General features: G+C 45.4%; 1 long non-coding RNA gene across 1 annotated transcript in view; it reads right to left on the reverse strand.

Moving 5' to 3' along the window:
- Nucleotides 1-3,030: 3,030 nt before the first annotated feature.
- Nucleotides 3,031-14,235, reverse strand: part of LOC127008054 (uncharacterized) — a 77,463-nt gene continuing 66,258 nt past the window's right edge. Inside the window, exon 4 of the long non-coding RNA XR_007760756.1 lies at nt 3,031-3,159. This is a non-coding gene — a long non-coding RNA (uncharacterized LOC127008054). The remainder of the gene's footprint in view (nt 3,160-14,235) is intronic.

A 14,235-nucleotide genomic window follows, 5' to 3' on the forward strand; every position in this document is an offset into this window, starting at 1 on the left:
AATTTCTCCATGTTATATCCAGCCTTTTTCTCTCCATTCCTCTTTGTGAGCTTCTTAGCTTTCTCTTGTCATCTTTTGTGAGGAACAAAATTTCTGAATCGTATGTAAGGCCTTGCAGGACACACTCACTGTACCTACAACTTTCTCTTCAGGGGAAGTGGCAGGTGAATATTCATTGTATTACCATATTTGCCAAAGCCATTCTATCCCATTCCTGGTTTGTCGACGTAGTGGTCTGGGTTTGCACTGCTGGTTTGTCCTAATTAAGGGTATTCCTCAAATCTCTCGCAGGTCTCTGAAGAACCTAATAAGTAAATTAAACCAATAAAGCAGGCAACCTCGTTTTGAGCCAACATGCTTTCTGTGGCCTGTTATTTCATGCTTTCCTCCTTCTCCTCCTCCTCTTTCTCTTTCTCTTCCTCTTCTCCTCCTCCTCATCATTATCATCAAGTAGTGGCGCTGTCCGTAACCTTCCTAGGGCTGGTGGTGGTGGTAGCAGTGTAGGGGTGAGGCGGGTAAGGGGGGGAGAGGGGAGGTCGGTGCTCCCCTCAACCAGGGGACCGGCGAGGAAACCATCACAAGCCACAAATTGACCTCTTGGCGCCCAATTGTGGCATGTCAGGCCGCCTCTTGGCCCGCCTCCCTCCCTCCCCTTACCCCCAACTCCTCCAACAAATCTCGGTTCTCTCTCTCTCTCTCTCTCTCTCTCTCTCTCTCTCTCTCTCTCTCTCTCTCTCTCTCTCTCTCTCTCTCTCTCTCTCTCTCTCTCTCTCTCTCTCTCTCTCTCTCTCTCTCTCTCTCTCATTACCACTATCACTTTTTCTCCATTTGTCATTCCACTCCTCCCTCGCACTGTTTTTCCTCCTCACATCCCGTTTCCTTCTGACTTTACTCCTTCATTCTTTCTTCCCTTCTCGCACCTTTTTTCCCATCTCTCACCCGCATTTACCCACCCTTCCCTCTCTCACAGCACTCCTTTCTCCATGGTTCTCCCTTAGCTCCTATGTTATTCCTTACCTTCCCTCCTTCCTTCATTTTCCCATCTTTCCCACAGTCTCTTCCTTCCAAGATCCCCTCTCTCTCCCTGACTCCCAATCTATCCCTTCCTTTTCCTTTCTATCTTTCTGATCTCTCTCCCAAAGGTTTTCTCTTCTTCCTCCCAAGTTTCCCTTTCTCTTATTGACTCCTAATTTATCTCATCCCTTTCTTTCCTTTCCTTCCGTTCTCTCACAGCTTTCCTCTTTCCTCTCCCAAGCTTTCCTCTCTCTTCTTAACCCCCAAGTTGTCTCTTCCTTTCCTTCTGTTCTCTTTCACAGCTTTCCTCTTCCTTCTCCTAAGTTCTCCTCTCTCTTCTTTGCCCCGGAATCTCCCTTCATTTCCTCTCACAACTCTCCCTCCCTTCTCCTAAGCTCCCCTCTCCCTTCTTTCCTCCAGCGCTATCTTTTCTCTTCCCTCATTCCTCTTCGTCCCTCCCACAGCTTTCCCCTTCTTTCTCCTAAGCTCTCCTCTCTCTCTTCTTTCCCCCCACGCTCTCCCTAACCCTTCCCTCATTCCTCTTTGTCCCTCCCACAGCTTTCCTCTCTCTCCTTGGTTCCCGCCCTCTCCCTTCCCTTCTCTCCTTCCCTGCTTTCCCTCCTCCTCCTCCCTTCCACAGCTTTCCTCTTCCTTCTCTCAAGCTTCCCTCTCTCTTCTTCCCCCCCACGCTCTCCTTCCCCTTTCCTCCATCCTCTCCGCGCCCCCCAAAACCTCATCTTGGCGAGCAAACTTCAATTTTCACGTCTTAACAAGCGTGATGGACACGGCGCTAGCAGCCCGCCGAGGCCTCAAAACGGTTCGCCCGTGACCGCTTCAGAAAGTTGGAGGATTTAACCTCTTAAAGACGCCGAAAGACAGGATTCCAGGGCGGGAGGGGGTGATGGGAAGGGTGTCCTGTTGTTTCAATAGAGAATGGACGAGAGGAAAGGCCACAGAGGGTTGGTGGAGGCTCGGGAAGATGCGTGGGGCGGGAGGAAGGGCGGCGGGGTGGTGAGCGAAAGGCAGAGAAAGGTGTGGCCGCTTGCGAGGTGGCCAAGATGAAGCCTGATGAGGGTTGATATGAGACGGGGAGGACACCACGCCCGCCTCTCTCTCTCTCTCTCTCTCTCTCTCTCTCTCTCTCTCTCTCTCTCTCTCTCTCTCTCTCTCAAGGGTCGTTCTCGCGATTCACTTTTTGATTTTTCTCTGATGTCTCCTTCAGTTTAAACATTCATCCTTTACTCTCTCTCTCTCTCTCTCTCTCTCTCTCTCTCTCTCTCTCTCTCTCTCTCTCTCTCTCTCTCTCTCTCTCTCTCTCTCTCTCTAACTCTCTCTCTCTCTCTCTCTCTCTCTCTCTCTCTCTCTCTCTCTCTCTCTCTCTCTCTCTCTAAGTCGGGAGATAAATCACCGCTTCTCCTCTCCACTACTCCTTCCCCTCCTCTCCCTCTCTCCTTCCCTCTCCACTGCTTCTTCCCCTCCTTCACTCCCTCCTCCCTCCCCTCCTTCACTCCCTCCTCCCTCTCTCTAGCTCTCTCTCTCTCTCTCTCTCTCTCTCTCTCTCTCTCTCTCTCTCTCTCTCTCTCTCTCTCTCTCTCTCTCTCTCTCTCTCCTTGCCTCATGCGGACGAAGACACACAAAATATTTATCTTTCTCCCCAAAGAAAAAAAAAGGCGAAGGAAAAGAAATGGTTCAGCAACAACAGGAAAATTATGTAGAGATAGTTTTGTGCTTCTCTTTTCTTTCTCTTCCTTTGTTTGAGAGAGCACCTTCACCTCCCTAATACAGGTGTCCAATAGGTGGGTCTCTTCAGGTAACACGAGGTGACGCTGGAATATTGATCCTACACACACACACACACACACACACACACACACACACACACACACACAAAGTTAGGTTAGGAGTTTAATTATTGTGGAAACCTAAACTCCGATTCCTTGTTACGTATCTTGTGGGAACGCAAGAAACAAGCAAACAAGTAAACAAACACGGGTAACTAACTAATTTGCACCTCACCTGTAGCGTTAATTAGGAAGCGAAGGTCCTCAGGTTACGTTAATTTTTGCCTCGACCCCACACTACGTTGAGCCAGGCAGGTGTTTGGAGGCGACAGGTGCTCGGCGTGCGAGGTAACAGGTAACCGATCTGAAAGGTAAGAAGAGTATGAGGAAGGTAAAATGACGCAAACAATGGAAGGAAAAAAACATCTTAGGTTTAGGAAAATCTGGATAGAGTATGGATGAGGATGATGGTGTAAATGATGATGATGATGATGATGATGATGATGATGATGATTAGGAGGAGGAAGAGGAGGAAGGCCAGAGTTCAGTGTCCTGTGATTACTTTTTTCAAACAACATTCAGCCACTCTTCCTCCTCCTTCTCTCTTTCTGCACAACTTACTATTACAACAATAACAACAACAGCTGCTGGTGCTGCTGCTGGGACTGGTGCTGCTGCTGTTGTTGTTGCTGGTACTGGTGGTGCTCCTGCCGCTGGTACTGGTGCTACTGCTGTTGCTATTGCTAGTACTGGTGGTGCTGCTGCTGCTGGTACTGTTGCTGTTGCTAGTACTGGTGGTGGTGGTGGTGGTGGTGCTGCTGCTGCTGCTGCCCTCTGGTAGCACTGGTGATACGCTGAGTCGTTGTTGTTGTGATGGTAGTTGTGTAAGTGGTGGAGACCAAGGGAAGAACGTGAGAAGGATTACTGCCACAAGCCTGGAGTTGTTTTCCTTCTTTTTATATTCTCAACTTCTTTCCACAAGAAGACAGAGGATAGATGGAGACGACAGGGTAAACAGAGGGCCGGCTAGGGAGATGAAATTAGAGCATTTGCCGGAGCGGCGTGCGGGGAGGCGGTGGCAGAGTGGTCAGCGCGAGGACGTGTTTTTTTCTTCTTTTGGTTCTGTTCAGTAATGTGCACGGCACCAGGGTTGGTGCATAACACCTGGCTCAAGTCCCACCGGATAACGCTGACAATTTTCAACCATCGCCAAGTGGTGGAAGATTACCCACATGCTGTCCAAATCATTGATGAACCCTTACTTTAGCAACTTTGGTCAAGAGAAGCACCGCGGGCAGCATTGGCCAAGCCAGTCATATACCACGGCAGCCTCTTGAAATAAAATTAGCCTGCGCTACTCACGGGCTGGAGCCATCCACCGGATCCTTTACGAGAGCGTACCGGAGCTATAGGCAACACATAAGACAGAGGAGTGGAATATGATGGAAAAGGACTTTGTCCAGCAATGAACTATAAAGTAGTGGTTGCAGTTCATGACTAAGTATGAACCAAAGAATATTAAACCAGCGAGCATATATACAGACAAACATACACACATAACACATACACAAACAAACAAAGCGACAATGCAGTCACTACATGCTAAAGTTACTGCAGACAACCTATTGCAGCAGCTCATACGTAACGACAGAACATAAAATACATGCAACAACACTTTTTGCTATTCCCTTCGTTTGTGTGAGGAAGTAGTATGATACAGACAATGGGAAAAAAAACCTAACGATTTAAATACACGTAAAAAAATAATGAATGAACGAATCATTGAATGAACGAATCAGCATATAAATAAACTTTTTAATCAACAGCTAAAATTAAATAGTAAAATATAGTTCAATAAGTAAACAAACAAGCATGTAAATATTTTTTTTCAAACAATTATCTCTTTCCGGTGCGTGGGAAGTAGTTCCTGACTCCTCCTTTAAAACATGCAAACAGCAAATACCTAAAAGGAAGAACAAGAATCATTGTTCCTTTCCTCGAAGAATGTGTACGTAAGCGTGTATGTATGTATGTATGTATGTATGCACACACACACACACACACACACACACACTGATGACTAATTACTAATCAACCTTACTCTAATCGGAAGGATACTTGCTGTGGATGACGAGTCCAGCTCGTGATCAGGCCGTAGATGAATCACACACACACACACACACACACACACACACACACACGGCCGGTAGCCCGGCCCGGTAGCTCAGTGGGTAGAGCGTCTGCCTCACAACCAGAAGGACCGGGGTTCGATTCCCCGGCCGGGTGAAGATAAGTTGGGTTTATCTTCTTTCACGTGTAGCCCCTGTTCACCTTGCAGTGAGTAGTATGCGACGTAAGGCGAGGAGTTTTGACCTCGTTGTCGCGGTGTGTTGTGTGTGAGTGGTCTCAGTCGTATACCCAAAGATCGGTACTACGAGCTCTGTGCTCTTCCGTAGGGGAACGGCTGGCTGTCTCGAGAGAGACCCGCAGCAGACCAAGAGGTGAATTACACACACACACACACACACACACACACACCGTGGCGCAACTGGTTAGAGCGCTGCGCTGCCAGGCTTCACGGTCTGACAGGGCGGCGGTTCGAGCCCGCTCAGGCCGGATTCTTTCCGTTGACTATAGTCCGTTTCATTCCGTCTGGCCACTCGCGAACGTAGATCGTAGATTTATGCCCTCTCTGGCCTCAACTTTCAGAAGGCTTATGGACCTGACGGTGTGCCTCCTATTGTCCTTAAAAACTGTACGTCTGTGCTGACACCCTGCCTGGTCAAACTCTTTCGTCTCTGCCTATCAACATCTATCTTTCCTCCCTGCTGGAAGTATGCCTTTGTACAGCCTGTGCTTAAGAAGGGTGACCGTTCCAATCCCTCAAACTACCGCCCTATAGCTTTACTTTCCTGTCTATCTAAAGCTTTTGGATCAATCCTTAACCGGAAGATTCAAAAGCACCTTTCCACTTCTAACCTTCTATCTGATCGCCAGTATGGATTCCGCAAGGGGCGTTCTACTGGCGATCTTCTTGCTCTCTTAACTGACTCTTGGTCATCCTCTCTTAGCCGTTTCGGTGAAACTTTCTCTGTTGCGCTAGACAAATCGAAAGCCTTCGATAGAGTCTGGCACCAGTCTTTGCTTTCTAAACTGCCCTCTTTCGGATTCTATCCCTCCCTCTGTTCCTTTATCTCCAGTTTCCTTTCCGGCCGTTCTATCTCTGCGGTGGTAGACGGTCACTGCTCTTCCCCTAAACCTATCAACAGTGGCGTTCCACAGGGCTCTGTCCTATCACCCACTTTCTTCCTGTTATTCATCAATGATTTTCTTTCCATAACAAACTGTCCTGTCCACTCATACGCCGACGACTCCACTCTGCATTATTCAACTTCTTTCAATAGAAGACCATCACAACAGGAAGTACACGACTCCAGACTGGAGGCTGCAGAACGCTTAACCTCAGACCTTGCTATCATTTCCGATTGGGGCAGAAGGAACCTTTTGTCCTTCAATGCCTCAAAAACTAAATTTCTCCACCTGTCAACTCGACACAATCTTTCAAACACCTATCCCCTATTCTTCGACAACACTCAGCTGTCACCGTCTTCAACACTAAACATCCTCGGTCTATCCTTAACTCAAAATCTCAACTGGAAACTTCATATCTCCTCTCTCGCTAAATCAGCTTCCTCGAGGTTGGGCGTTCTGTATCGTCTCCGCCAGTTCTTCTCCCCCGCGCAGTTGCTATCCATATACAGGGGCCTTGTCCGCCCTCGTATGGAGTATGCATCTCACGTGTGGGGAGGCTCCACTCACACAGCTCTTCTGGACAGAGTGGAGTCTAAGGCTCTTCGTCTCATCAGCTCTCCTCCTCCTACTGATAGTCTTCTACCTCTTAAATTCCACCACGATGTTGCCTCTCTTTCTATCTTCTATCGATATTTCCACGCTGACTGCTCTTCTGAACTTGCTAACTGCATGTCTCCCCCCCTCCCGCGGCCCCGCTGCACACGACTTTCTATTCATGCTCATCCCTATACTGTCCAAACCCCTTATGCAAGAGTTAACCAGCATCTTCACTCTTTCATCCCTCACGCTGGTAAACTCTGGAACAATCTTCCTTCCTCTGTATTTCCTCCTGCCTACGACTTGAACTCTTACAAAAGGAGGGTATCAGGACACCTCTCCTCCCGAAATTGACCTTTCTTTCGGCCACCTCTTTTGATTCTTTTTTGGGAGCAGCGAGTAGCGGGCTTTTTTTTTATTATAGCTTTCTTTTTTTATGCCCTTGAACTGTCTCCTTTGTTGTAAAAAAAAAAAAAAAAAAGATGTGGCTCCTGCGCAGTGTGAGTTCGTAATTGCGTGAAGATCAACTTTATATTTTCAGTGATATATTTAAATGTTTGTGTATACAAAAAAACCTCAAGCCATTGTATATGAACCGCACACGGAAGATTTTCATCGATAATTACCATACAAGCACGCGAAGGACCAACTTGTTTATCAAAAAGTATAGTCTGATCATACTCGAATGATCTATAGCCTTTCAGATACTCATATTTCATCTCATTCAGGTATAGGCTACATAAATTAAGTGACATACGATTCTGGAAGTGTCTATACATACATAAGGAGTTTTGACGTGTTGCATGTAAATAACATGGGTAGCCTAATAGTCGAAATAGCCTTGCATCGCATTCAAGTTATTATTTACTCTTTCATGTTATTTATGTTATTAATCGTTATTTACATGCAATAAATTATAAGATACCCTTTATTTGCACTTGCAGAGACAGATGTCTATCAATACACCTGATATGAGCTATCAATCAAAAGAATTTGAAAAACCATAGATCGTTCGAGCATGATGTGACTAAGTTGTTTGATACAATCTTGTCTTTTCGCGTGCGTCTATGTTAGATTATCGATGCAAACGACTGAGAAGTTTTTTTGTATACAAAAATATTCATATACATTATCGAAAAATAAGCTTGAATGTTTATCACAACAGTTGATTTTCACGCAAACACGAACTAGAGATGCCCAGGTGCCACATCCATCAAAATTCCCGCTTTGTTTTTGGACAGAGGGAATGGAACAGACAACAGGAGTAGTTACTGTCCCCCCTTGAGCAAGGGGGATGGGGTGTGTGGTGTGTGAGGTCCTGGCAGTACCCAGAGATCGACGATAAAGAGCACTTGCTCATATCGGGAGGGTACCTGCTGGCGATTACAAGTCCAACACGTGATCAGGCCGCATGCATATTTATTTTGGTAGTTCTAGCAGGGCGACCAGATGGCAGGTAGTGCTCAGTGAAGGACCCAATTCTTGGGCGGAGTGGGGACGGACGGTCAGCCTCCTTTAATTCGCGCCCCCTGTCCACCTAGCAGTGAATGGGTACTGGTGTCAGTCGGAGGTTGGCTCCCGCCTCCCGGGTGTGTGTGGGTGTTCCAGCCGTACCCAGATATCCATAACTTCTGAGCTCCGGACTCAGTTAGAGAAGGTACTGGCTGGCAATCTCAAGTCTATCGGGTGGTCAGACCCTGGTGAATTACACATCTGGGCATGAGCGTTGCCCAGTGCTGTGGCGGTGGTTTGTGCCGCCGTCAGCTTCAGGAGCCCCGTGGCGGCGCATCACACACACTCGCGTTTCGGGGACCAGACAAAAATAAGAGCAAAGAATCAACACTCAACACTCAGTCGATTGCGAGGTAAACGAGAATAATGAATTAAATAAACAGTTTGTTAAAATCTCCTTAAAATTCAGTGATGAGCTGAAAATAATTTACATAATTTAATGTACTACAAATTTATTTAGTGTGTTTGTGTTGGTAGTTCTCTTCATATTTACATATACACACAAATGTATACGTATTGTTGTAACTCATACCTACACGTGTGCGTGGCGGACCACGCACACACGCGGCGAATAATACTGAAAAAGTGGGAAAAATTATCAATCGTGTTACATTGAATTAAGTTTGGTAGAGTGTCAAAAATTACTACATGCAATTTATGTGTGTGTGTGTGTGTGTGTGTGTGTGTGTGTGTGTGTGTGTGTGTGTGTGTGTGTGTGTGTGGGTGGGTGGATGTGTGTGTGTGTGTGTGTTTGTGTGCGCACACACACACACACACACACACACACACACACACACACACACACACACACACCGGATTCTTTCCGTTGACTAGGAGTGGTTAGTGTCCCCCCTTGAGCAAGGGGGATGGGGTGTGTGGTGTGTGAGGTCCTGGCAGTACCCAGAGATCGACAATAATGAGCACTTGCTCACGTCGTGAGGGTACCTGCTGGCGAAAGCGAGTCCAACTCGTGATCAGGCCGTGGTAAATTACACACACACACACACATGCAGTTTCTATCTTTCTTTGGCCATTTTCATCCTTCTACTTCTTTCTTAAACTCCATATGTTTCTTTTTCCTTCTCTTTATTTCTCATTCCTTACAATCGTACACCATTCTTTTTCTCTCATTCTACCTTTTCTTTCTTTCTTTCTTTCTTTCTTTAAGTATCCTTCGTTTCCTTTTTTTCTATTACTGTATTTATGGACTTCATGTTGTTGTTGTTGTTGTTGTTGTTGTTGTTGTTGTTGTTCACGCACTAGAAGGGGTACAATCACACACAGAACAACTTTCTTGATCACTTTCCAGGAATTGCTTTAAAAAACGTAATGTGTGCAACTCTCACTTTTAGGGGCGGCCGTGCACGTGAAATACGACAATAACGAAGTAAAAATTGTAATCGACTTATTTAATAATTACTTTTTCACAATTTTGACAATTATGAGGATATTTTCTTTTTGTGCATGCTCTTACGACAGTATGTACTTTGTCTTAAACAGGTTTTACTTATGTTCATATAAGGTTGAGGTTCTGGGGCTGTGGCTCGGGGGTTTAAAGACTGGGAGCCCTTCCTGACGTCACGGGGTCGGCGGCACTGGGGTTCGAATTGCCTCGTCTTGGCCCTTCACTGCCACGGCTTGACGCTAACCCTGTAGGCCACCGCACCGCACGCATTCACGACTATGTACAATGTTGGAAATGTCTTTTCTTTTGCTGTTTACTTTATCAACTATTCAGAGATAAAAAATATACATACACCTGACAGTGAATCTTTCTACTGGCGGCTATACCGTTGCAAAAACTAGACTTGCTCCCTTTTTAAAACTAGACGTCTTTGGATGCTACTCGATGGAAAAAAAAAATGTACATCCATCCATATGATATACGATATATTTCGTCGAGGCCACGCGCAGCTATAGCGTATGCTCTCATTTAAGGGAGATGGTGACTGAGTGGTTAGCGTGTGGGCCCCGCTTTCGCCGCGTCATGGACGAAGCGGGTTCGAATCCGCCACTACCATCTGGGATTTTTCAAGTCACCGCCGAGTGGCCTAAGACTACCCACATGCTGTCCTGAAGAATACCTATCAACCCGGACCCTAGAAGAACTGTCAAAATGAATCAAGAATGAGCTCCGGGGAGCAGCATGAGCCAAGCAAAGATGGCGCCAATATAAAACACTTGCCTGCGCCACAACGGGCTGGGGCCAACCAAGAGAGCCTACCGGCGCCACAGGCGAAAACGTAAGAAAAAAAATTATGCAAACTGCAAAACTTCAACAAACTTAACAAAGCCTTAATAAACAGCAAACTTTACCTTGACAAGTTTGTGTTCAAAGTAAGTAAAAGTAAATAAAACGTATGAAGTAAAGTAAGTAAAAGTGAGTAAAAACGTATGAAGTAAAGTAAAAACAAATAAAACGAATGGAGAAAAAAGATCATCTGGGCGGCCTTTTCTGAAATACTGAAGCTGACCTAACAATCCCTCCTGCCTAAACTGACCTTCCGAGGGATGCTGAACTACTGCCGCTAGGGAAACCCTTTTTACTGCACGGCAGCATTACTTACTCGTGAGTGTTAACAACGTATAGCACCGCGACAGAGACTGCGAGATACAGGTCTGGGGAGGTGGCGGCGGCGGCGGCGGCGGCGGGGTGGATGCGGCGACGACGGGTAAAGGTGTTGAACGGGGTATGCAAACCCACCCTCCATGCTAGTTAGGTATGTGTGTGTATGTGGGGGCTGGTGTATAGTGACCAACAGTGAGACATGTGTGATACTGGGTAAAGGTGTGTGGCTAGAAAGGAACATGTAGAGAAAAGGTGTGATATTAAAAGCAGTGTTAGGCAGGAGGCAGATGTGAAGCCGGGGAGGTGAGATGGAGGACAGGTATGGGGTGGACAGGTGATGTGGCGGCAAGCGTGGAAACAAAATGAGATGTGTTGAAGAGAAAAAAAGCGTCTTTTCGCTCTAATTTACTTCAGACTTGTATTTCATTTTCGCCTGAAGTTCTATGTCGGTGATTTCTTGACTTATAATGATAACAATAATGTTGATAATAATAATAATAATAATAATAATAATAATAATAATAATAATAATAATAATAATAATAATAATAATAATAATAATAATAATAATAATAATAATAAAAAAAGTAACGATAATACTACTAATATAATATTATTAATAATAATACTTATAATAAATCTAATCAAAATAATAATTTTGCCCTTATCCATAAACAGTACAAAGTAATGTTGACATGGACAACAAAGAAAATAATGATAATAATAACAATAATAATAATGCCAGCACTAATCAAATTTATAATACAACAAATACAACGTCAATTTTAAAAAAAATTCTCAATCTCTTCACCTTTTTTTCAAGATTAGTGTCGTATAACTTTTCAAATAAGCCAAGCATCATCAACCAGAAGCGATGAAGTATTGCCTCAGTGATGTGCTGTTCCTATTACATAGAGGCTGGCTGCCTTCAAACTAGTTACTGCAATTTACCACTCTCCCAAGTAACATGAGGTCCGCCTGTTGTAATCTCTCATTTGCTGGGATGGTGCATAACCAATTCCAAATAAAAATATATTATAGTAATTATGTCAGGGGACTGTATGGGGATGTTCTCTATACTGCTCCCGTAATTACTCTCTGGGAACCTGTGTTGTCCGATGTGGACCATGGCAGCCTCTTGGTAAGCTACTGTGACATCCCCGTGTGGGGCCCAAAATGAAGGTAAACCCAATGCGAGGCGAGGGGGGTGCGGCTGACGTTGGCGCAGGAGTAAGGTATCGAACATACCAAGAAACATCAAGTGTTTGCTGACTGAAAGAAGTACGTCATTTACCTCCCTTATAATGAAGTGACAGTCATTATATCTATATCCCTTGACAGTTCCGCTCCGAGGCAGTCACAGCTGGCGGTTCTATGGTTCTATGGTTACCTGTCTTGTCATACGTCTGATGGGTGTGAGGACAAGACTTGACGTGTGTGCTATCATGCTGGAGGAATACTATCACAACTTATGCTGGTGGTAATGTTAACTGTTGGTACTACTACTACTACTACTACTACTACTACTACTACTACTACTATACTACTACTACTACTACTATACTACTACTACTGCTACTACTACTACTATACTACTACTACTACTACTACTACTACAACTGACGTTACCAATATCTCAACACCTTCTCACACGCACAAACAAAAAAAATGTATATGTATAAATAAACAGCGTCTCAGAACTCTGCAGCCTCCTCCCTTCCCTCCCCTACACCTGCCGTACCTGCACTAATCACCCTCGACACACCTGAGCCCCCACGCCTTCCCCAGGTAAATGAGGAGGGGCTCCGTCATGCCACTTTATATCATACCTAATTATCTCCCCTCCTTCCTTCCTTCCTTCCTTCCCTCCTTCCCTCCTTCCTTCGAGAAAACCGACCGAATACCCCCCGTTCCTCCTCCTCCTCCTCCTCCTCTTCCTCTTCCTCCTCCTCCTCTTCTTCCTCTTCCTCTTCCTCTTCCTCTTCCTCCTCTTCCTCCTCCTCCTCCTCCACTACACACCTGACGTTCCTTATCAGAGAGAGGTGATTAGAGGAGCTAACAGGTACCTCCCCCCCATCACTACCAACCCCCAAAATATACCCCTTTCACCTCTCTCTCTCTCTCTCTCTCTCTCTCTCTCTCTCTCTCTCTCTCTCTCTCTCTCTCTCTCTCTCTCTCTCTCTCTCTCTCTCTCTCTCTCTCTCTCTCTTCCCTTCTTTATTCCCTCTTCGTTTCCCCTTCCTCATTTTACTCTCTTTCATTCCTCTTATCCGAATCACCCCTCTCTATGTCCTTCTCCTTCTCCCCTTAACTCCCTTTCCTTCTCCTTTTCCTTTTTGGTTTTCTCTAACAATCTTCCTCCTTCTATCAATCTTTTCTTTTCACTTTTTTTTTACCTTTTTCTTCCCCTCCTCCCTCTCCCCTTAACTCCATTTTCATTTTTCCTTTCATCTTTTTGCTTCTCTTTAAACTCTTCCTCTCCCCTTAACTCCTCTCTCTTTACTCTTCCCTCTCCTCCTTCTCCTAACCTCCTCTTTCTTTTCTTCATTTATTTTTTTGCTTTTCCAACTTTCTTCCTCTTCCTCTCAGCCTCTTCCTATTTACTCTTTATTTCCCTCTTTTTCCTCTTCCCCTTATCATCCCTTTCTTTATTTATTTCATTTCCTTGCTTTTCTTCAACTAACTTCCTTTCCCCTTCAACCCTTTCATTGCACCCTTCTCTACCTCCTCTAGCCCTCTCCTTCAACTAACCTCCCTTTCTTTTCTTCTTACATTTTTCCCTACCCGTCAACCCCTTATTTTTACATTCTCTTCCTCCTCCTCCCTCTTCCTTAACCCCACTTTCATTCTTCCTTTAATTCCTCTCTCTTTACTCTTCTCTTCCCCTTTCATCTTCTCCCCTTATCCTCTCTTTCTTCATTTCATTTGTTCGCTTCTCCTCAACGCTCTCTTCCCTTCAATTCTCTCTGTTTACTCTTATTTCCCTCTTCACTCTCTCACCTCAGACCCCCTTTCTTTCTTGGTTTAATTTCTTTGCTTCTTTTCGTCTCTTTCTCTTCCATTCATCCCTTTCGTGTTACCCTTTTCTTTACCCTTCTCTTTTAACTCCCCCTTTTCTTTCTTTATTTCATTTCTTTGTCTTTCTTCACCCATCTTCCTCTTTCTTTCAACCATTTATTTTTACTCTTCTCCCTTTCCTTTCGCCCGGTTCAACCCCCAATCCCTTCCGCCTTTCCCTTCCCCCTCAGCCCCCCCAAAATGAGGGGTCGGGTGGATGGCGGAGAGAAAATTAACTAACACCATTAAGCCCTAACGACGTAATGGGCGAATGGGCAGTGAGTCGCAGCCGCTGCCCCGACTCGCGTCTCCTTATCGCCATTATCTTGCCTAATTAGCCCCGCAAACTTGACGGCACCGCGTTCGACTCCCACACCCGGCACTGGCTTCCGCTTCCTCTATTTTTATTTTCTCTCTCTCTCTCTCTCTCTCTCTCTCTCTCTCTCTCTCTCT

This window comes from Eriocheir sinensis, chromosome 37 (assembly GCF_024679095.1).
Source record: "Eriocheir sinensis breed Jianghai 21 chromosome 37, ASM2467909v1, whole genome shotgun sequence".
NCBI lineage: Eukaryota > Metazoa > Arthropoda > Malacostraca > Decapoda > Varunidae > Eriocheir > Eriocheir sinensis.